Here is a 23,532-nt window from a genome sequence, read left to right as displayed (position 1 = left end):
CAGAATAAACCCCTTATTTGTAGATAAAATTTTGGAAGAGCATTCACTGAAATTAATTTGAGTCTGTGGGTTCGAAGAACGTAGACTGCTTGAAGCATCCACATGCGAGGAAAGAACATGCCTCCAAGAACATCAGGAGATATGGGGCGGAATAGATGCAAACATTGTAGCCTTTTGGGGAAAGATCGCATGCATCCTTAAACATCGATTTACTGTAACTGAAGGAAATTGCTTAATTGTATGGAGATAAAGACACAGAGGTCTTCATTTCTGTAGCTATATTATGGTGACTACTGTATAGCTTCCTGATGAATTATTTTTATGCATATAAAAGGCCAACAGAAAACGTTTATCAAAGCAAAACAAAGTAATGTGAGTCATTGCACTCAGATTAGAAAAAATCTGGGGATTACAAATGTAGGTCATCAGAGAAGTGTATTTGGTTAAGCCGAGTAACATCTAGAATATGAGTGAGTATAGAGCAAATGGGGTTGATGCATTATTGTAGAAAATATTTTTTCAACATATCTAACCTTTCAACACATAGCTGCCAAAATGATATTGTAACCATCATCATATGTAATTATACATACATTCATCCCTACATTTACAATAACAATGTGATATTGCTTTAAACAGGGTGTCAACCAGTGAACGTTCTAACTCCTTTAAAAGCACTACACTGTCTGACCCTCACAACTACAACATTCACTATTATCACTACGCCAGTGTTTGCTGTGAGTGGTATGGAGTAGACTCCCCTATCTAAACTTTGCATACAGAGATCACTAAAAAAGAGGGCTTGCCCAATCAAGACAGTACCCTCTCTGCATTATGCCTCCACTGGCATATAACATTGTATTGATGTCAATGTATACCCATTGCATATTTGATCTGCTGGATTGGAGATTTACTAATCTGAGTATTTAAGACTGAAAATGGAGCAAGCAAATAGGTGTAAACCTTTATTCAGAATTGGAAAATCATGGGAGGTTTTGAACATCATATTTATCCTGTCACTTGGAGACTATACATGATTTCTATGAGAATAATCCAAATTCTCTACAAAAGGTGTAAAGGTTTTAGGGCCATTGTGTTATGTAAATGTTGTACCTTTAATTCCAGGTAATGTGATGCATTGAGTAAAATGAGGTGAGGCCAATAACCTCCATTATAGCTACAAAACCGTTAGTAGCATCTTCATGTTTGAATTGTGTATACTTTAGACTATCAGGTGGGACTAAAGATACCTGATTAGTACATCCCCATAATTCTGCAACGTGTGACGCTCCTGCATCTGTTATTGCGCTATAAACCTCCAATCGAGGTGAGAGCGCAACTTCAAATCTGGAGTTAGTCTTACATTTTGGAAAATACAGTTAATAGGAAACAGCTACAATACAGCTGGGAAAAAAATTGTGCCTAAACAATCTAGCCAATCTACACTCTCTAATCAGCTAATACTGGTTTAGACAATACCTTGTATCTATATTCTACAAACCCACTATGCTTTTTTTGCACTTTTTGACATTTAGTAAATGTTTTTCAAATTACAATACGGCTCACATTTTGCCAGTGTCGGTGTAGGTGACCTAGTTGCTCCTGCAGCTGCCAGACAAGATGTCACCTTTGAGATGAAAAGCGACTGAGTGGATTGAAAGTCACACAGTGGCTACTGCTACGAAAGAGTAGCAATTTCTAAAAAAACAATGTCCCTTAAATTTTTCACTTATTACCAGTGCATACAGTATTCCAAATCTCCTTTACAAATACCACCAACATTATTTGCCTTCTATGTCCTTTTCTGCTGTTTTATTTTACTTTTGTGGCTGACCATATATCTAAGATCTTTTCTCAGTTTCTCTTACTGGTGCATTCTCATTGAAGGGGCAAAGTCAATTCCCAGCTATAGGTTTTTGAGCCTGTTGTTTTGTGGTTTTGTCTTAAGTCTCCACAACACTGTATTGGTGCTGTCAACAATTTGTTAATGACTGTTTGTTTCGACTGTGTTTACGTTTATAATTTGAAAATTAGCATTTCATTATGGTAACTTGCTACCATTCGCTTGCACTTACTCGTCCCAAGTGGTCTGCACTTTTTTTGAAGGGATGCCTTCATCAGCCTTGGAGCCTTCACACCATACCCAGATGGCTGAAAATAAGGCTCAGTTTCTGTCTATAATAGTTTAGAAGCCTAAAACAGAGCCCTAGCAGGATGTGTCCATCGTGGGAGACAGGGGCGATTTGAAATGGATCTGAGAACAAGATGGGTCCCGTGGTGCGATATGAGGTGGACCGAGCCCATTCTGCTCTGTACATTTAATTTAATAAACAAATAATTTTTTTAAGGCTGTGAAGAGCCAAATTCACTGAAATTATCAAGCAGTTGCACTGAATGACGTAGTACCTGGAGAATAAATATGAATTTGGGCTAATAAAACTCTAACTTGTTTATTAAGCATCTTCAATCAATCTCAAGTGTTTTACTGTGCTGATGTGATTAAGGCTTTTCAGCTGCCTGCAGAGGAGTCGGTGCAGTCCTCATATTTAATATAATATTGTGAGAGATGTAAGAATGCAAATTGCATGTTATAGGAGGCTGGCCTGGTTTGTAGCGGGTACCCTAGGTACTTACACTTTATACCAGGTCCAGTTTTCCCTTATTAGTGAAATGTAGTCAGTGTTCTAGCAGCTTCGTCTGTCTAGAGGTAGCTGTAGCAGAGCAGCTTAGGCTTAACTAGGAGACATGCAAAACTCCTGCAATACTGCTATAGTTACACAGTACTTATACATAATAAAAGACAATACTCAGTGTTACCAAAAAGAAAGGTACTTTATTTTAGTGACACAAGGACAAAAATATCTTAGAGGCAATACTCCTTCAGGAGGTAAGTGTTATACACAATATATACACTAAAGACCAAAATCAGGTAAGTAAATAATCATAGAATATTGCAAACAGTAGAAAATACAATAGAATGCAATAGGCCCAGGGGCAACACAAACCATACACTAAGAAAGTGGAATGCGAATCAAGAATTCCCCCCTAGGCAAGTGTAGTGTGTAGAGGGGTGCTGGGAGTGTAAGAAAACACCAAAGGTAAGTAAAATACCACCCCCAGAGCCCAGGAAAGTAGGAGTAAAGTACTGCAAGTTTCCTCAGGACACACTACAAGTCGTCATAAGAGTTATTGCAAGAACCAAGCAAGAATGCAAGCAACAAATGGTGGATTCCTGGACATGAAGACCTATGAAGAGAGGAGACCAAGTCCAGAAGTCTCAGAAGATTCCAGAAGGACAGGAGCCCCTGCCAACCTAGAAGATAGTTCTCAGGTTAGAAGAAGTCTGCAGAAGGGCACCAAAGAAGATGGCTGTGGGTTCCTGCGTGGTGCAGATGTCCCAAGTTGAGATGTTGGATGGAGGGTGTTTGCATCGCTGGATTTGTCCAACAAGCCTTGGTTCAAGCAAGGTCGCGTTTTGCGTCAAAATGGCGCTGCCTGGACCCAGGAGGGACCTGGGGGCCTTAACATAAGACTGAGGAGGCAGAGGGGGCTCCCAACACTGGAGAGAGCCCACAGATGACCAGGCAGCACCCACGGGATTCCCAGGACACGGGGACAAAGAAGGTGCAAATTGCAGTTGGTGAAGCACAACAAAAGAAGGTCCCACGCTGCTGGATAACAACTCAGTGAGTTGTGTGTCGCAGAATAGAGTGCTGGGGAACTGGGCTACACTGCGCACAAAGGATTCTTGGAAGAAGTGCACAGAAGCCCTAGGAGCTAGAGATCACGCAGTGCACAGGGGTACTGTCGCAAACCGGGAAGGCAAGCTCTTACCTCCTCCAAATTTGGACCTTAGGACAGTCTGGGTCGGATGGGTCCACCACCTGTGCTCCAGGGAGCACGCTCGTCGTCAGGAGAGGAGTCCCAGAGAACCGGCTGTCATCTTAGAAGGTGCCTGCAGGACAGGAAAGTGACTCTGTCACTCCACTGGAGATTCCTTTGGGTCTTCTAGTGCAGGATGAAGGCAGGGAGTCCTTAGAGGATGCACACCTTGGATACTGTTGCAGTTGCTGGCTGGCACTGAAGTTGCAGGGCCACAGTAGTCTTGCTGGATACTTTGTTGCAGTTATAGCGGTTCCTGGAGCAGTCTGCGGTTGATTGGATGGTCAGAAGCTGAAGCAGAGGATGCAGAAGATTCCTGGAGGAAACTTGGAAGCTGAATCTGCATGAGCAACCCACAGGAAAGACCCTAAATAGCCCTGAGAGGCTCTCTGACGTCACCTGCTGGCACTGGCCACTCAGAGATCTCCAGAGTGTCTCCAAATCTTGGAAAACAAGATGGCTAATGCCAGGAACACAGTGGAGGAGCTCTGGGCATCACCCCTGGGGTGGTGATGGACAGGGAAGTGGTCACTCTCGTTTCCTTTGTCCAGTTTCATGCCAGAGCAGGGACTGGGGGTCCCTAAACCGGTATAGACTGGCTTATGAAATGAGGGCACCATCCCAAGCCTGTCACACCTATTTCCAAAGGGAGAGGGTGTAACACCCTCCTCCCAAAGGAAATGCTTTGTTCTGCCTTCCTAGGCCTGAGCTGCTCAGCCCAGGAGGTCAGACCCCTGTCTGTGAGGTTGCAGCAGCTGTAGCTGAGTGCAAGCCTCAGAGAGATGGTTTGGCAGTGCTGGGGGTCCATGATGGAGCCCCCAGGATGCATGGGATTGGCCCCTCAATAACTGATGTGGCATGGTGGGTTAATTCTATGATCTTAGACACCTTACATGGCCATATTCGGAGTTACCATTTTGAAGCTACATATAGGTATTGACCTATATGTAGTACAAAGGTATAATGGTATCCCCGCATTCATGAAGTCCGGGTAGTTGGCCATGGGCAGGGTGGTGGCACCTTTGCTAGTGCAAGGGTGCCCTCACACTTAGTAACTTTGCACCTAGCCTTCAGTAAATGAAGGTTAGACATATAGGTGACTTATAAGTTACTTAAGTGCAGTGAAAACGGCTGTGAAATAGTGTGTGCACTATTTCACGCAGGCTGCAGTGGCAGTCCTGAAGAAGGATTTGTCTGAGCTCCTTATGGGTGGCAAAAGAAATGCTGTAGCCCATAAGGCTCTCCTGGAACCCCAATGCTCTGGGTCCTTAGGTACCACATACTAGGGACGTATAAGGGGGGTCCAGTGTGCCAAATGGAATTGGAATATGAAGTCACTAAACTATAGTGACTAATTTGGAAGCAGAGAGAGCATAAGCACCGAAGTTCTGGTGAGCAGAACTTCAGTGACACAGTTAAGCACTACTGACAACACACACATTAGGCCACAAACTATGAGCACTGGGGTCCTGACCAGCAGGATCCCAGTGAGACAGGCAAAACATACTGAAAAACAGATAGAAATTGGGGGTAACATCCCAAGAAAGATTGTACTTCCCTACACAGGTACTATTCCAAAGGTACCATTCCTGGACCACTAAATATCCTCATGGTGAACCAGATAATCATTGACCTTAAAAGTGGAGACCAAGATAAACATTAACAAACAAAATGTGTCTCACTTTTTGAAACCTTAATAAGGAATGTGAACACCCTTCATCCTTCTACATTTCCTATATTATCCATTTCCTTCACCACTTGCCTATATTCCCTTCTCATGGAATGGCTTTTTTCTACATTCAATTATTGTGCATAATAATACGGAATCAGTATAGTAAACAACGAATTTGTAAAGACAAGCAGTAGATATTATTTATTTTAGTTTTTTAAGAAATGTGTGTTCATATTTTACACATATTTCCCCAAATGTATTTTATGGTACTGATATTTCCCTTTTTTCTCACCTGAGATAGCGTATGCGCTGTCGCTTGAGACACTTTGGCCCTGATTATGACCTTGGCGGACGGCGGAGGCCGTCCGCCAAGGTACCGCCGCCAAATGACCGCACCGCGGTCAGAAGACCGCGGCGGCCATTCAGACATTTCCTCTGGGCCGGCGGGCGCTCTCCAAAAGAGCGCCCGCCGGCCCAGAGGAAATGCCCCTGCAACGAGGACGCCGGCTCAGAATTGAGCCGGCGTAGTTGCAGGGGTGCGACAGGTGCAGTTGCACCCGTCGCGTATTTCAGTGTCTGCTTTGCAGACACTGAAATACTTTGCGGGGCCCTCTTACGGGGGCCCCTGCAGTGCCCATGCCATGGGCATGGGCACTGCAGGGGCCCCCAGGGGCCCCGCGGCACCCCCTACCGCCATCCTGTTCCTGGCGGGAGACCCGCCAGGAACAGGATGGCGGTAGGGGGTGTCAGAATCCCCATGGCTGCGGAGCGCGCTCCGCAGCCATGGAGGATTCTGTAGGGCAGTGGTAAACCGGCGGGAGACCGCCGGTTTACCCTTTCTGACCGCGGCTGAACCGCCGCGGTCAGAATGCCCTCAGGAGCACCGCCAGCCTGTTGGCGGTGCTCCCGTGGTCGGTGACCCTGGCGGTCACCGGCCGCCAGGGTCAGAATGACCCCCCTTGTTCGTTTACAGTGGTCTTTGCGCCCACCCATTGCTTACTAATGGTTTTCTTAGTTGTCACTCTCATTTGCTTGCTTCTGATTTGTTAACCCCTGCAGTCTTCATGTCCTCTTCATGTGTTTTGACACTCTGCTAGAGACTGGCCAAAGCACTTGCATTCTTTTACTGCTTGCGTTGTAGGAGCTACATTTTTCTTTTTGTTGATGCACTCCATGAGTGGTTTTGTGTTCATCTGCCTGCTCCAAGCCCCTCCACACCTCCTTGTCTCTGGCACGCAATACAAACAAGCATTTACAATGCATCGGGTCTCGCGTTTGCTCATGTTAGAGCTGATCGCGATGTAAACTCCTAACCCGACTTTTCACCTATCGGGCAAAAGTGCATTTATGTACATAAACCGAAAAAGTGAAATCAAGTATGTAAAGCGCTCGACTTCTGCCAAGCAAGATCGGGCTCGTAAATTAGAGAAAAAAAATTCTCGCATGTTTTCTGTACTTGGTCGCTGCGCTGGAGGAGGGCTAGCCACCAGAAAAGGCATGACATATGCGTGCCTTCGACTAATGAAAGCAAGCAGATTTTATTAGGGAAGCCCACCAACCAATAAAAAACACTGACGTGAAGTTGACAGGGCTCCGAGCCCTTTTCTAAATACAAAAGAGTCTCGCTGTGAAAGCATGTGCGAGCGCATGCAACGCAGGCTCGACCCTAAAAAGGTGATGTGACACAGCCAGCACTGGCTGCTTTTCTCGGCTTTCCACTGTGCTGCACAAAATGGCCATACAAAATTAACGAAGCTAGTAGCTCTGGTAGAAGAGACCTATTGGTGTTGCCAATGTTTTTTTGTACTGTACCTTGCCTTTATGTTGAATATCAATGAATATTTAATAGGAGCCAATAGCATAATATTAACCCAGGTGATAAATGCAACATTTAGAGCAAAAACTCTGACACGACACAACATGACCATAAAAAGGAGTGCTCTGTTTTGTGTAACTCTATCCTCTTACTGCACACCTCCGGCAAATTATCTGCTCACCATATTCATCCATGTTTTGTAAACTTCAGTAGTGGGAGATAGTTTTACAAAAATAACTTTGAAATTGACCTTCTACATTAATCCAGACAAAGAACATACCTAAAATAGACAAGGATATCAATCATAAATAGAACCCCCACTGCTCTGCTTTCACTACTGTCTATCTTTTACCTGCCATCCACCCCTGTAAGATATGCGGCCAGAAGTCGGTGCTGCTCTGACGAGAATTCTTCAAGCCTGGCTCCATAGCGCTAAGCGGAAGACAACTTCAGATTGTTGAGTGATAATGTACTCCACGACCAAGAAAACATTGTGTTATGCTGTATTAATTTGAGGAAGATATGTAATGTAATTACTAGCTAATTTGAAAAGATCTGTGCTTGAATATTTATTATGAAACTTCAGTAGCAATTAGAATCTTTTGAAATTTCATAGCCATTCTTAGAAAGAAACAGGAATCCATTTAGGGAAAAAAGTAACCCCATCGTTATTTCTTCTTTTCTCCCCGGACGATGTAATGTGGGTTATGGAAGTTGCATGACAGCGTAGAACAGGTTTTTATAGGTACATCTTTTTTTATTATTGTGCATTTAGTTGGGAAGGTGGTTTATGTGAGAAACACCTCAAGCTTTTTTTAATACCTATTCACTTCTCATTCATGATTGACTAAAACGCCAGAACTGCACAATATTTGGAAAGGGAGATTCAAAAGAAGGGGCCAGTCATCTGACAGTGAAAGGGCTTAGAAACAGATCAGTGTGGGTGTTTAACAATGGAAGCCTCCTCACCGCACTATTGGTCTGTCCCTACCCCAGCCAATGACCACTTGGGAGTCACATTCTCTCTGATAGTCTTGCCTAAAAACATCAATAACTTGGTGAATCTTAATTGTACCATAGACTATCATCAGCAACATTATTGCCTACCAGAAATATTGTGTCCTAACTATTGGTTACAAAATAATATGCCATTTGGTGTTGATCTGCAATTATTAAATTTAATTGGATAACTAGATTAAGACATTCATTCTTTCTAGTTAAATTACTCTGGTATCATAGCATTTTTGCCTGTTTGCAAGTGCTTCTAACTTTTACAGGTTAGGGAATTTAAACAGGGGGGAGTAGATCTTCTCAAGATTGCTTGAGGCAACTAGGAAAAGAACTAATGTCTGATTTGACAGAAGCCTATACCTCTTCTTCTCCCATAGATAAAGCTGGGGGCCCTTCCCAGTCCAATTCCAATAACTACATAAGAGTACTTTAACACTCAGGGCAATATTTACATGATTTTGGCCAGAAGTGCTAGTGAAGGGAGCAGTTGGTCTACTACAGAGTTCAGAAGACATAATCCCCCTCTTTTGCTATGAGTAAGCCTCATCTCTTCCTGGCTATTTTCAGTTGAAACTAGAGTTCACGCTGCTCTTTGCTGTCCCACCAAGTTGGAAATCTGCAGCATTTTGCATTATTGTGTGTGGCAGCTGCAAATGCCTTTTGTATTTTTCTTGGGGGAGCTAAAAAATGTTTTGCCTGTGCGACTAATTATCCTTCCATAGGGAGCAACAGAGGTACATTGTGCTATATTCTGATATCATAATAATGACTTGTTCTGCATGGAGCAACAAGTTGTACTTCTGCGATTTCTGAGGTCTGTAAACAACAGATATAACCAATATCAGATTTATTTGACCAGATTCAACAACCTAGGAAAAATGCAATTCTGAGTTTGTCCTGATGGAATTGAATGTATACCCTTCAGAACACTGCATTTATTGGCAGTGAGTGTTCAGTAGATAGACTGTCATCTTATGCAAAGATTATATGTATTTTGTTGTTATGTTGTGATGCCCCATATTTGTAACACAATATGATGTATTTTATGTGCAAGCCGTCTGGTGGTTGAAGACCTACTGTGGCTTACCAAGAACTTCTAGCGGGCTTACATCCTGCCTATTGCTCACCATCGGTTGTCTTTACCCTCACTCTTATTTGCTTATTCAGTGGCTTTCCATGTCCCATCTTGTCCATCATGTGTTTGCCCCACCCCAGAAGCATACCCGCTTTGCCATCTTTTTGACTAGCTGATTTGTGTGATCTTGCCTACAAGACAGCATAAACTGTGTAGTTGCAAAGAACCTATTGTGGACTCACCAAGAACTTACAGTGGGCTTTTCAGCCTGGCCATTGCCTACCTTTGATTAGCTGAAGTATCACTCTTATGTTCTTGCTTCTTATTTAATGACTTTCTTTGCCCCATATTTTCCATCCTGTGTGTGTACCTCCACAGGAGCATAGTTTCTTTAACCTTATTTTGACTAACTCACTTATATCCTTCCATCACTTACTTTTAGGAAACTACATTTTTATTTTAGGTTAAGTACTCAATGACAGTAAATGTGTTTTCCAGCTCTCTCTCTCATGTGCTTCCCCCAGACCACCTACCCATGCTTTGTGTTGCTCTCTGTTTCCAAAATAAAACACTTCTGACCCCTGTGCTGCTTCAGGCTTTCTCCCAGGTCAGCTCCCCTCAAAACACCCCATGGCCCCCAACACTGTGTTGCTTTCTCTTTCATGTGCTTTCTCCATAAAACGTTGTCATGCTCCATGTTTCTCTTTCCCTTGTGTGCTTTTACCTGCAAATTTCAGTGTTCTGTATTGTTCTCTCCTTTGTTTCCATCTCCATCCCTGCCCTTTATGTTGCCCTTTCCTTTGTGTGTTTCACACCTTCACCCCAGAGAGCACCCCTGTGCTTCTTGTTGCTCTCTCCTATGTGTGCTTCCACCTGCTCCCTGTGCTCCACGTCGTTCTCTCTCTCCTGTGCTCCCCCTAGAAAACACACTGGGGCACTGTGTTGTGTTGTTTTCACCCTTCTGTACTTTCCCTCACACAATCTGTATATCCCCTAACTGCATATGCAAAACCAATGGGTCCAAAAGGTGAGGCCTACTGGCTTTACTGATGCTTGTGCCACTCATAATCGTCCTACCGCAGGAAACAACAGAAGTATTCACTTGGAAGAGGGAAAGCTTTCTCTGCTATTGTGGGTATGGATCATAGCTCTCCTTTTCACCCTCTTCTTTCATCAACACACAACACAGATAGCACATACCATACTGATAGGTGCAAGAATGAAGAGGGGTGCCCTTGCAGCACCTTGCTCCTATATTTGCTGGACATTTCATGGTATGGATTCCACACTCCAAGATAGCCCTGTGATAAGGGTTGCCCTACTAAACACACTTTCTTAATGTACCATTATGTTAAGGAGTGCTGAGGAAATCTACAATGCATGATACAATGCATGATAGTATACTTTGGTGTCTCCAAGTGGTATAGCAGCTGCATACAGTTAACAAGTCAAAGATCCAGTGACAAAACGTATGTTTATGATGAAGTTACTTGACTATGGTAAACCAGTTTTAGAAATTGTGCACTAGATGAGTTTTTGACTCTGGATTGAGCACATTTATTTTCAAAAACATTCTAGGGTATTGACCTTCATAATTTTGATGTCACCATCCTATTTTTAGGTCAAAGCCTACCAGCACAGCTGTCTGGTTGAAAGACATGCTGAAAGCTTCCCTAGGAATGCATTCCATCCACTGCTTACCATTAGTTTTGTGTTTTGTAACTCTCATTTGTTTGCTCTTTATTTGTTGGCTTTATTTCTCCTAGCCTGTCCACTATGACTTTGTTTCTCCGGTGGAGCATAGCTTGTGTATCACCTCTCTGACTGGCTCCTTGTATTTTCTCTTTCATGAGGCACTCCACAAAAGTATGTTTGTTCAGTTGTCTCCCCTCTATGCTACTTCAGGAACCAATACTGTCCTATATTTCTTGGAAAAGGTTTCCTGCCTCCTATCGTTTTGCTTGACTGGTTCTACTAATCTTTGCCATTACCAGTTGTGAGAAGGTAGCCTCTTTCTAGCCTTGTTACCCCCACTTTTGGCCTGTTTGTGAGTGTATGTCAGGGTGTTTGTCACTGTTTTCACTGTCTCACTGGGATCCTGATAGCCAGGCCTCAGTGCTCATAGTGAAAACACCATGTTTTCAGTATGGTTGTTATGTGTCACTGGGATCCTGCTAGTCAGGACCCCAGTGCTCATAGGTTTGTGGCCTATATGTATGTGTCACTGGGACCCTGTCACACAGGGCCCCAGTGCTCATAGGTGTGCATGTATATGTTCCCTGTGTGGTGCCTAACTGTCTCACTGAGGCTCTGCTAACCAGAACCTCAGTGGTTATGCTCTCTCATTACTTTCAAATTGTCACTAACAGGCTAGTGACCATTTTTTACCAATTTACATTGGCTTACTGGAACACCCTTATAATTCCCTAGTATATGGTACTGAGGTACCCAGGGTATTGGGGTTCCAGGAGAACCCTATGGGCTGCAGCATTTCTTTTGCCACCCATAGGGAGCTCTGACAATTCTTACACAGGCCTGCCACTGCAGCCTGAGTGAAATAACGTCCACGTTATTTCACAGCCATTTTACACTGCACTTAAGTAACTTATAAGTCACCTATATGTCTAACCTTTACCTGGTAAAGGTTAGGTGCAAAGTTACTTAGTGTGAGGGCACCCTGGCACTAGCCAAGGTGCCCCCACATTGTTCAGAGCCAATTCCCTGAACTTTGTGAGTGCGGGGACACCATTACACGCGTGCACTACATATACGTCACTACCTATATGTAGCTTCACCATGGTAACTCCGAATATGGCCATGTAACATGTCTATGATCATGGAATTGCCCCCTCTATGCCATCCTGGCATTGTTGGTACAATTCCATGATCCCAGTGGTCTGTAGCACAGACCCTGGTACTGCCAAACTGCCCTTCCTGGGGTTTCACTGCAGCTGCTGCTGCTGCCAACCCCTCAGACAGGCATCTGCCCTCCTGGGGTCCAGCCAGGCCTGGCCCAGGATGGCAGAACAAAGAACTTCCTCTGAGAGAGGGTGTGACACCCTCTCCCTTTGGAAAATGGTGTGAAGGCAGGGGAGGAGTAGCCTCCCCCAGCCTCTGGAAATGCTTTGTTGGGCACAGAGGTGCCCAATTCTGCATAAGCCAGTCTACACCGGTTCAGGGACCCCTTAGCCCCTGCTCTGGCGCGAAACTGGACAAAGGAAAGGGGAGTGACCACTCCCCTGACCTGCACCTCCCCTGGGAGGTGTCCAGAGCTCCTCCAGTGTGCTCCAGACCTCTGCCATCTTGGAAACAGAGGTGCTGCTAGCACACTCGACTGCTCTGAGTGGCCAGTGCCACCAGGTGACGTCAGAGACTCCTTGTGATAGGCTCCTTCAGGTGTTAGTAGCCTTTCCTCTCTCCTAGGTAGCCAAACCCTCTTTTCTGGCTATTTAGGGTCTCTGTCTCTGGGGAAACTTCAGATAACGAATGCATGAGCTCAGCCGAGTTCCTCTGCATCTCCCTCTTCACCTTCTGATAAGGAATCGACCGCTGACCGCGCTGGAAGCCTGCAAACCTGCAACATAGTAGCAAAGACGACTACTGCAACTCTGTAACGCTGATCCTGCCGCCTTCTCAACTGTTTTCCTGCTTGTGCATGCTGTGGGGGTAGTCTGCCTCCTCTCTGCACCAGAAGCTCCGAAGAAATCTCCCGTGGGTCGACGGAATCTTCCCCCTGCAACCGCAGGCACCAAAAAGCTGCATCTCCGGTCCCTTGGGTCTCCTCTCAGCACGACGAGCGAGGTCCCTCGAATCCAGCGACACCGTCCAAGTGACCCCCACAGTCCAGTGACTCTTCAGCCCAAGTTTGGTGGAGGTAAGTCCTTGCCTCACCTCGCTGGGCTGCATTGCTGGGAACCGCGACTTTGCAAGCTTCTCCGGCCCCTGTGCACTTCCGGCGGAAATCCTGTGTGCACAGCCAAGCCTGGGTCCACGGCACTCTAACCTGCATTGCACGACTTTCTAAGTTGGTCTCCGGCGACGTGGGACTCCTTTGTGCAACTTCGGCGAGCACCGTTTCACGCATCCTCGTAGTGCCTGTTTCTGGCACTTCTCCGGGTGCTACCTGCTTCAGTGAGGGCTCTTTGTCTTGCTCGACGTCCCCTCTCTCTGCAGGTCCAATTTGCGACCTCCTGGTCCCTCCTGGGCCCCAGCAGCGTCCAAAAACGCCAAACGCACGATTTGCGTGTAGCAAGGCTTGTTGGCGTCCATCCGGCGGGAAAACACTTCTGCACGACTCTCCAAGGCGTGGGGGATCCATCCTCCAAAGGGGAAGTCTCTAGCCCTTGTCGTTCCTGCAGTATTCACAGTTCTTCAGCCTAGTAAGAGCTTCTTTGCACCAACCGCTGGCATTTCTTGGGCATCTGCCCATCTCCGAGCTGCTTGTGACTTTTGGACTTGGTCCCCTTGCTCCACAGGTACCTTCAGACAGGAATCCATCGTTGTTGCATTGCTGATTTGTGTTTTCCTTGCATTCTCCCTCTAACACGACTATTTTGTCCTTAGGGGAACTTTGGTGCACTTTGCACTCACTTTTCAGGGTCTTGGGGAGGGTTATTTTTCTAACTCTCACTATTTTCTAATAGTCCCAGCGACCCTCTACAAGGTCACATAGGTTTGGGGTCCATTCGTGGTTCGCATTCCACTTCTGGAGTATATGGTTTGTGTTGCCCCTATCCCTATGTTTCCCCATTGCATCCTATTGTAACTATACATTGTTTGCACTGTTTTCTAAGACTATACTGCATATTTTTGCTATTGTGTATATATATCTTGTGTATATTTCCTATCCTCTCACTGAGGGTACACTCTAAGATACTTTGGCATATTGTCATAAAAATAAAGTACCTTTATTTTTAGTATAACTGTGTATTGTGTTTTCTTATGATATTGTGCATATGACACTAAGTGGTACGGTAGTAGCTTCACACGTCTCCTAGTTCAGCCTGAGCTGCTTTGCTAAGCTACCATTATCTATCAGCCTAAGCTGCTAGACACCCTATACACTAATAAGGGATAACTGGGCCTGGTGCAAGGTGCAAGTACCCCTTGGTACTCACTACAAGCCAGTCCAGCCTCCTACATTGGTTGTGCAGTGGTGGGATAAGTGCTTGAGACTACTTACCACTCTTGTCATGGTACTTTTCATAAGAGAAAAATATACAAAACAAGGTCAGTGTATATACACATAGCCAAAAAGTTTTGCATTTCCTCTTTTCACTCTTTTCTAAGTGCTGAAAAGTACTTCTAAACTTTCAAAAAGTTCTTCAAAGTTTAAAAAGTTTTTTCTGTCTTTCCAAAAGGTTCTGAAAACTTTTTTTTCTCTTTGTCTATCACTTTAACTCTCTCTAAAAATGTCTGGCACAGGCCAAAAAGTTGAACTGTCCAAACTTGCATTTGATCACCTTAGCTGGAAAGGAGCAAGGAGTCTCTGCATAGAGAGAGGTTTGAGTGTAGGGAAGAATCCTTCCTTAGAACTGTTAATTAATATGCTTAGAGTACAGGATAAGGCCATAAGTGCCCAATCTGTAGAAAAAGTAGCTAATGGTTCTCAATCTGATCCAGGGACTCCCCCAGGAAAAGGTTCAGGAAAGAAACTTCTCAGCCTGCCCATTACTAGACAGTCTAGCATAGTTGGTACAGAGGTTGAATCACATCATACTGATGATGTGCTCTCACATTATACTGGTAGCCAAGCTGTTAGGGTGCCCTCTGTAAGGGACAGGTCTCCTTCTGTTCATTCCCATCATACCTCTGTATCTAGAAATGTCCCTCCCACCCACCCTGATGACAGATTGTTGGAAAGGGAGCTCAATAGATTGAGAGTGGAGCAAACCAGACTGAAGCTCAAGAAGCAACAGCTGGATTTGGATAGACAGTCTTTAGAAATAGAGAGGGAAAGACAGAAGTTGGGTTTAGATACCCATGGTGGCAGCAGCAGTATTCCCCATAGTCATCCTGCAAAAGAGCATGATTCCAGGAATCTGCACAAGATAGTTCCCCCTTATAAGGAGGGGGATGACATTAACAAGTGGTTTGCTGCACTTGAGAGGGCCTGTGCTGTACAGGATGTCCCTCAAAAGCAGTGGGCTGCTATCCTATGGCTATCATTTAGTGGAAAAGGTAGGGATAGGCTCCTTACAGTGAAAGAAAATGATGCCAATAATTTTACAGTTCTTAAGAATGCACTCCTGGATGGTTATGGCTTAACCACTGAACAGTACAGGATAAAGTTCAGACAGACCAAAAAGGAGTCTTCACAAGACTGGGTTGATTTCATTGACCATTCAGTGAAGGCCTTGGAGGGGTGGTTACATGGCAGTAAAGTTACTGATTATGAAAGCCTGTATAACACAATCCTGAGAGAGCATATACTTAATAATTGTGTGTCTGATTTGTTGCACCAGTACCTGGTAGACTCTGATCTGACCTCTCCCCAAGAATTGGGAAAGAAGGCAGACAAATGGGTCAGAACAAGGGTGAACAGAAAAGTTCATACAGGGGGTGACAAAGATGGCAATAAGAAGAAAGATGGTGAAAAATCTCAAGATAAGCATGGGGATAAGGGTAAAACCAAAGATTCCACTTCAAATCTAAAACACTCTTCAGAGGGTGGGGATAAAACAAATTCTTCCTCTTCTTCCCAACCTGCACACATTAAAAAGCCCTGGTGCTTTGTGTGTAAAAACAGAGGCCATAGGCCAGGGGATAAGTCCTGTCCAGGTAAACCTCCTGAGCCTACCACCACTAATACATCAAGCTCTAGTGCCCCTAGCAGTAGTGGTACTAGTGGTGGGACTGCTGGCAACAGTCAAGCAAAGGGTGTAGTTGGGTTCACTTATGGGTCCATAGTGGAAACTGATGTAATCAGTCCCAAGACAGTTTCTGTCACACCTAGTGGCATTGGCCTTGCCACACTGGCTGCTTGTCCCCTTACAATGGATAAGTACAGGCAGACAGTTTCAATAAATGGTGTTGAGGCCTTGGCCTACAGGGACACAGGTGCCAGTTTCACTTTGGTGACTGAAAACCTAGTGCCTCCTGAACAACACATCATTGGACAACAGTATAAGATTATTGATGTCCATAACTCCACTAAGTTTCTTCCCTTAGCTATAATTCAGTTTAGTTGGGGTGGAGTTACTGGCCCTAAGCAGGTGGTGGTATCACCTAGCTTACCTGTAGACTGTCTCTTAGGTAATGACCTAGAGGCCTCAGGTTGGGCTGATGTAGAGTTTTATGCCCATGCAGCCATGCTGGGCATCCCTGAGGAATTGTTCCCTCTCATTTCTACTGAAATGAAAAAGCAAAGGAGAGAAGGCCTGAAAACTCAGGATCCCTCTCCATCAACAGGTAAAAAGGGTATCACAGTATCCCCTAACCACCCTACCATTCAGGATACTATTCCTGTGGTGGGAGAAACCTCTCCTGGGGTGGCACCTGTTCCAAGGGAATCATCAGCTGGCAAAGCTGGACTCCCTGAGGTGGAAGTACCTCTCTGTGGGATAACTAACATTGGTAAGAAAAACAGCACCAGTTTAGTTAACATGGAGCATCCCTCCAACCCTCCCAGAGAAACTTTAGTGCAGAAACCCTGCACTACCTCACAACACTTAGGACAGCATCCCTGCCCTAGTGTGAAGCTCATAGGACAGCATCCCTGCCCTGCTCCAACTCAAGAGAAACAGCATCCCTGTTCTCTCTTCCAGCCAGATGGACAAAGTTTTTGCCCAGCTATGGCTTTTTTGAGACAGCATCCCTGTCTGGCATTTCCATCACTACAAATAGGTTCAGTGGACAATTCCCACTGCTCTAAACTAAAACTTACTGATAGAAACTCTGAAAATACATCTTCACATTGTTGCTTAGCTAAAAAACTTCAAACAGGGTGGTTTACATCCCCACAGGGAAGTAACCATATAGTGGATGATAAAGGGAGTAACCAGTCTATTGCAGAGCTACTCTCTACTTATCACCACTTAGACAATAAAGTCTCAACTGGCCAAGGTTAGCCTTATTGTCCTTCGTTTGGGGGGGGGTTGTGTGAGAAGGTAGCCTCTTTCTAGCCTTGTTACCCCCACTTTTGGCCTGTTTGTGAGTGTATGTCAGGGTGTTTGTCACTGTTTTCACTGTCTCACTGGGATCCTGATAGCCAGGCCTCAGTGCTCATAGTGAAAACACCATGTTTTCAGTATGGTTGTTATGTGTCACTGGGATCCTGCTAGTCAGGACCCCAGTGCTCATAGGTTTGTGGCCTATATGTATGTGTCACTGGGACCCTGTCACACAGGGCCCCAGTGCTCATAGGTGTGCATGTATATGTTCCCTGTGTGGTGCCTAACTGTCTCACTGAGGCTCTGCTAACCAGAACCTCAGTGGTTATGCTCTCTCATTACTTTCAAATTGTCACTAACAGGCTAGTGACCATTTTTTACCAATTTACATTGGCTTACTGGAACACCCTTATAATTCCCTAGTATATGGTACTGAGGTACCCAGGGTATTGGGGTTCCAGGAGAACCCTATGGGCTGCAGCATTTCTTTTGCCACCCATAGGGAGCTCTGACAATTCTTACACAGGCCTGCCACTGCAGCCTGAGTGAAATAACGTCCACGTTATTTCACAGCCATTTTACACTGCACTTAAGTAACTTATAAGTCACCTATATGTCTAACCTTTACCTGGTAAAGGTTAGGTGCAAAGTTACTTAGTGTGAGGGCACCCTGGCACTAGCCAAGGTGCCCCCACATTGTTCAGAGCCAATTCCCTGAACTTTGTGAGTGCGGGGACACCATTACACGCGTGCACTACATATACGTCACTACCTATATGTAGCTTCACCATGGTAACTCCGAATATGGCCATGTAACATGTCTATGATCATGGAATTGCCCCCTCTATGCCATCCTGGCATTGTTGGTACAATTCCATGATCCCAGTGGTCTGTAGCACAGACCCTGGTACTGCCAAACTGCCCTTCCTGGGGTTTCACTGCAGCTGCTGCTGCTGCCAACCCCTCAGACAGGCATCTGCCCTCCTGGGGTCCAGCCAGGCCTGGCCCAGGATGGCAGAACAAAGAACTTCCTCTGAGAGAGGGTGTGACACCCTCTCCCTTTGGAAAATGGTGTGAAGGCAGGGGAGGAGTAGCCTCCCCCAGCCTCTGGAAATGCTTTGTTGGGCACAGAGGTGCCCAATTCTGCATAAGCCAGTCTACACCGGTTCAGGGACCCCTTAGCCCCTGCTCTGGCGCGAAACTGGACAAAGGAAAGGGGAGTGACCACTCCCCTGACCTGCACCTCCCCTGGGAGGTGTCCAGAGCTCCTCCAGTGTGCTCCAGACCTCTGCCATCTTGGAAACAGAGGTGCTGCTAGCACACTCGACTGCTCTGAGTGGCCAGTGCCACCAGGTGACGTCAGAGACTCCTTGTGATAGGCTCCTTCAGGTGTTAGTAGCCTTTCCTCTCTCCTAGGTAGCCAAACCCTCTTTTCTGGCTATTTAGGGTCTCTGTCTCTGGGGAAACTTCAGATAACGAATGCATGAGCTCAGCCGAGTTCCTCTGCATCTCCCTCTTCACCTTCTGATAAGGAATCGACCGCTGACCGCGCTGGAAGCCTGCAAACCTGCAACATAGTAGCAAAGACGACTACTGCAACTCTGTAACGCTGATCCTGCCGCCTTCTCAACTGTTTTCCTGCTTGTGCATGCTGTGGGGGTAGTCTGCCTCCTCTCTGCACCAGAAGCTCCGAAGAAATCTCCCGTGGGTCGACGGAATCTTCCCCCTGCAACCGCAGGCACCAAAAAGCTGCATCTCCGGTCCCTTGGGTCTCCTCTCAGCACGACGAGCGAGGTCCCTCGAATCCAGCGACACCGTCCAAGTGACCCCCACAGTCCAGTGACTCTTCAGCCCAAGTTTGGTGGAGGTAAGTCCTTGCCTCACCTCGCTGGGCTGCATTGCTGGGAACCGCGACTTTGCAAGCTTCTCTGGCCCCTGTGCACTTCCGGCGGAAATCCTGTGTGCACAGCCAAGCCTGGGTCCACGGCACTCTAACCTGCATTGCACGACTTTCTAAGTTGGTCTCCGGCGACGTGGGACTCCTTTGTGCAACTTCGGCGAGCACCGTTTCACGCATCCTCGTAGTGCCTGTTTCTGGCACTTCTCCGGGTGCTACCTGCTTCAGTGAGGGCTCTTTGTCTTGCTCGATGTCCCCTCTCTCTGCAGGTCCAATTTGCGACCTCCTGGTCCCTCCTGGGCCCCAGCAGCGTCCAAAAACGCCAAACGCACGATTTGCGTGTAGCAAGGCTTGTTGGCGTCCATCCGGCGGGAAAACACTTCTGCACGACTCTCCAAGGCGTGGGGGATCCATCCTCCAAAGGGGAAGTCTCTAGCCCTTGTCGTTCCTGCAGTATTCACAGTTCTTCAGCCTAGTAAGAGCTTCTTTGCACCAACCGCTGGCATTTCTTGGGCATCTGCCCATCTCCGAGCTGCTTGTGACTTTTGGACTTGGTCCCCTTGCTCCACAGGTACCTTCAGACAGGAATCCATCGTTGTTGCATTGCTGATTTGTGTTTTCCTTGCATTCTCCCTCTAACACGACTATTTTGTCCTTAGGGGAACTTTGGTGCACTTTGCACTCACTTTTCAGGGTCTTGGGGAGGGTTATTTTTCTAACTCTCACTATTTTCTAATAGTCCCAGCGACCCTCTACAAGGTCACATAGGTTTGGGGTCCATTCGTGGTTCGCATTCCACTTCTGGAGTATATGGTTTGTGTTGCCCCTATCCCTATGTTTCCCCATTGCATCCTATTGTAACTATACATTGTTTGCACTGTTTTCTAAGACTATACTGCATATTTTTGCTATTGTGTATATATATCTTGTGTATATTTCCTATCCTCTCACTGAGGGTACACTCTAAGATACTTTGGCATATTGTCATAAAAATAAAGTACCTTTATTTTTAGTATAACTGTGTATTGTGTTTTCTTATGATATTGTGCATATGACACTAAGTGGTACGGTAGTAGCTTCACACGTCTCCTAGTTCAGCCTGAGCTGCTTTGCTAAGCTACCATTATCTATCAGCCTAAGCTGCTAGACACCCTATACACTAATAAGGGATAACTGGGCCTGGTGCAAGGTGCAAGTACCCCTTGGTACTCACTACAAGCCAGTCCAGCCTCCTACACCAGTGCATCAATCTCACTTGCCTGTGAGGTACAATGTTCTGTCTATGAGCTTCCTTATTTTGGTCAGTCCTCTGTACAAAACTCAATTTCACACCCATGCCATAGGTGCTGAAAGAAGGGAAGTAAGGGGTGCTGCAGTGCTCCCAAACTAAACATCCTTTAGTTCATAAGTGAATGAGCAATAAACAGGCTTTTGCAGTTTGCTTGCGTCAATCTTGTTACATTTGCTGTTCATTCGAAGACAAATGATAGGTTCTGTTTCCCAGGGGAAGTTGCTGTTTACCTTTCATTGTCTGGCATACAAAGTGAGAAGATCTTTGTGACAATATTACTGGGTACTGGGGGTGTGAAAGGGAAGGGCTGTAGGATGTTATGTTTTTCTAGCTCACAACGAAATGTAAATGTCAGTAAATTAACTATATGAATATATCACAATTAGGAAAGCACAATTGAAATATTTTTTTTTATTTATGACGTGTGGTGGAAGCTAATATTTTTATACAATAAAAATAAATCAGTGCACTGGGTGATGCCGACTTCCACTCATTCTCATTTGTAGCCTGTATAGTTTTATCAGTAAAACTTTATGCAAATAAAATGGTAAAAACAATTAAAAGTGTGAGACCATGATAGCATCCAGTATTATATCCAATGTGGGCTACATGGTAGGCACCAGGGGTTCCAGGCTAGACTCTGTAGGCAACCCCTCAGCCTGAAGCCCCCCCTGAGTCTTCGTAGATGAAATGCCATCCTTTACCTTAGTTCTGCCCATTTTCCTAATGCCACTGAATGCCACGCAGGGCCACCAACGGTCAATTCATCCAGTGGGGTCCCCGCAGCAACCAGGAGGATGGATGGGGTCACCACCACGAATAGATCCAACCAAAGGCAGCAGCTGGACCCAGCAATGACATGCCTGTGCTGGACCATGGTCTCCTCACATCAAACATCAAACTGCTTCTGAGTGACTACAGCATTGTGCACCTGCACTCCAATGGTACCAGTTCAATATCCTCCAGTGGTAGGGGCATCAATGCATCATGTCATCCCAGCTCAAGCTCTCTATTCACTGCCAGGGTTGAGAAGCTGCCCCCCTTCACAAGGCTGTCACAGAAAAAGTAATGGTGGTCATAGGATCCTGGTCTCACCTCAAGGGTAATAAGCCCCGTCATTGCACCCAAATGGAGTCCCAAGGGTACATCACAGGGGGACCCCCCCATAAGCGGGGGACATGACATATTCTGTCCTGGGCTCCATGCTCAACCAGCAATCCTCCTCATGTCCCCCCACAGAATGAGCAGCAAAGTGCCAGATCTCGGGCCACTCTGCTGCCTCGCGACCCCCAGCTGTGATGACCACTGCCTCAACTCTGCTCCACATGTGAGTGCTCCCTCACTGGGCCCGGAGTCCACTTAAGGGTGCCTGTGGGGTGTGATTCCTATGACAAGCAGCATCCACTTCCCCACCGGGCGTGGTGGAAAGCTGTGCTGTACTTAGGGAGACGCACCACTCAGTGGTAGAAGATGGCGCCTAACTTAGGCTTTGGCCCCTCTCAGTGCATGTCCAGAACAATGGCTACTGTCACTGCGCAAGTCCCAGAGGTAGGGCCCCATGTGCTCAAAGTTCACCCCAAGGGGCCTGCTGCATCAGTCCGGTCATCCTCACTGCACAGCGCTCTGGGGTCGTGCACTGCGCCTGTTGATGTAGGCCTCACACGCAGGGTCTCCCAACATGTCGTCAGCAGGCTCCACTTCACCACACTGCGAGCATCAGGCCGTGAGCCTCAGAAGCCCCCCATTGAGCCAGAATCCCACTGCAGGCAGCCCAACAGGATCCCAGAGCCAGATAATGAAAGAATACCAGAGTGAGAGTCTCACCATCTGCCATCTTTGATGGCCAAAGAATGTACCCCTCATGTATGGCTGTTATGTTGCATTTTATTGTGTTGTGTGGAAGGTGTTGCGTGTTGGTTTACACACTACCTGTTTTGTATGATAATTGAGCTGATGTGTTTTTATGTTTCTGCGCTAAATTCTATGGTGGTCTTTTTCAGCCTTGTTATACTTCTTTTGTGATGTTGTATTATGGTGTTATGTTGTTCCCTTACAGCCTTCAACAAATGTCGCTAGCTTCCAATAAAAAATAACTAATTATCAATGCCGAAGGTGGAAAAATATGGCCACTACAGCTCTTCCATCACATATGACACCAATCAGTCTAAAATCTTGGAGTAGATCATGCTAGCGACAACTCCTCTGCTAAGGCGGAGGAACGTGGCCCCACTACTTTGAGCAATGCAAAAAAAGGAAAACTAATATTAAAATAACGCGGTGTTATTATCATTTTATTTTACATTGGGAGCCAGGTTAGGGCAGGTGGGCTGGGTGTGTCACAGGTAGGAGGGGTATGTGTACCATAAATGCTGGGTTGGCCAAACAGACATTCAGACTTAGCATTCCTCCATCCGGCTGTATTGCACAGCCGGGAGGAGGACGTGCACAGGCTCCCACACCCAGTCTGAACACCGAGCCAGGCCGCTCAGACCAATCACAAGGCTGCTGTCCGCGTTCCGGCCAAATGGCTTGCCTCTTTTTTTCTTGAATTACTATGCCCAACTTTTTTCATTTTGGCACTTTTGTTTGTTCTTTGAAGTCTCTTAAGATCACACCTGTTTCTTGAGGCCAGCATTTCATCACATTTAGCAGTCGCTAGTTTTTGATACATTCACAATTGAACTTCCATAAGTGTCTCAAGCTGAATTACATTAAAAAGATGACATCTCAAAAACATCAACAAAACGCGTGCAATTCTTTGCTGGGTTACATCGATC

General features: G+C 45.9%; 1 protein-coding gene across 1 annotated transcript in view; it reads right to left on the bottom strand.

Moving 5' to 3' along the window:
* LOC138301754 (collagen alpha-1(XIII) chain-like) overlaps window positions 1-23,532 on the bottom strand; it is a 257,134-nt gene that overhangs the window by 1,773 nt on the left and 231,829 nt on the right. The gene's annotated exons all lie outside the window — the stretch shown is intronic.

This window comes from Pleurodeles waltl, chromosome 6 (genome assembly GCF_031143425.1).
Source record: "Pleurodeles waltl isolate 20211129_DDA chromosome 6, aPleWal1.hap1.20221129, whole genome shotgun sequence".
In the NCBI taxonomy this organism is placed as follows: Eukaryota; Metazoa; Chordata; class Amphibia; order Caudata; family Salamandridae; genus Pleurodeles; species Pleurodeles waltl.
The sequence above is the reverse complement of the archived record's forward strand: the minus strand, read 5'-3'. Positions and strand labels throughout refer to the sequence as shown.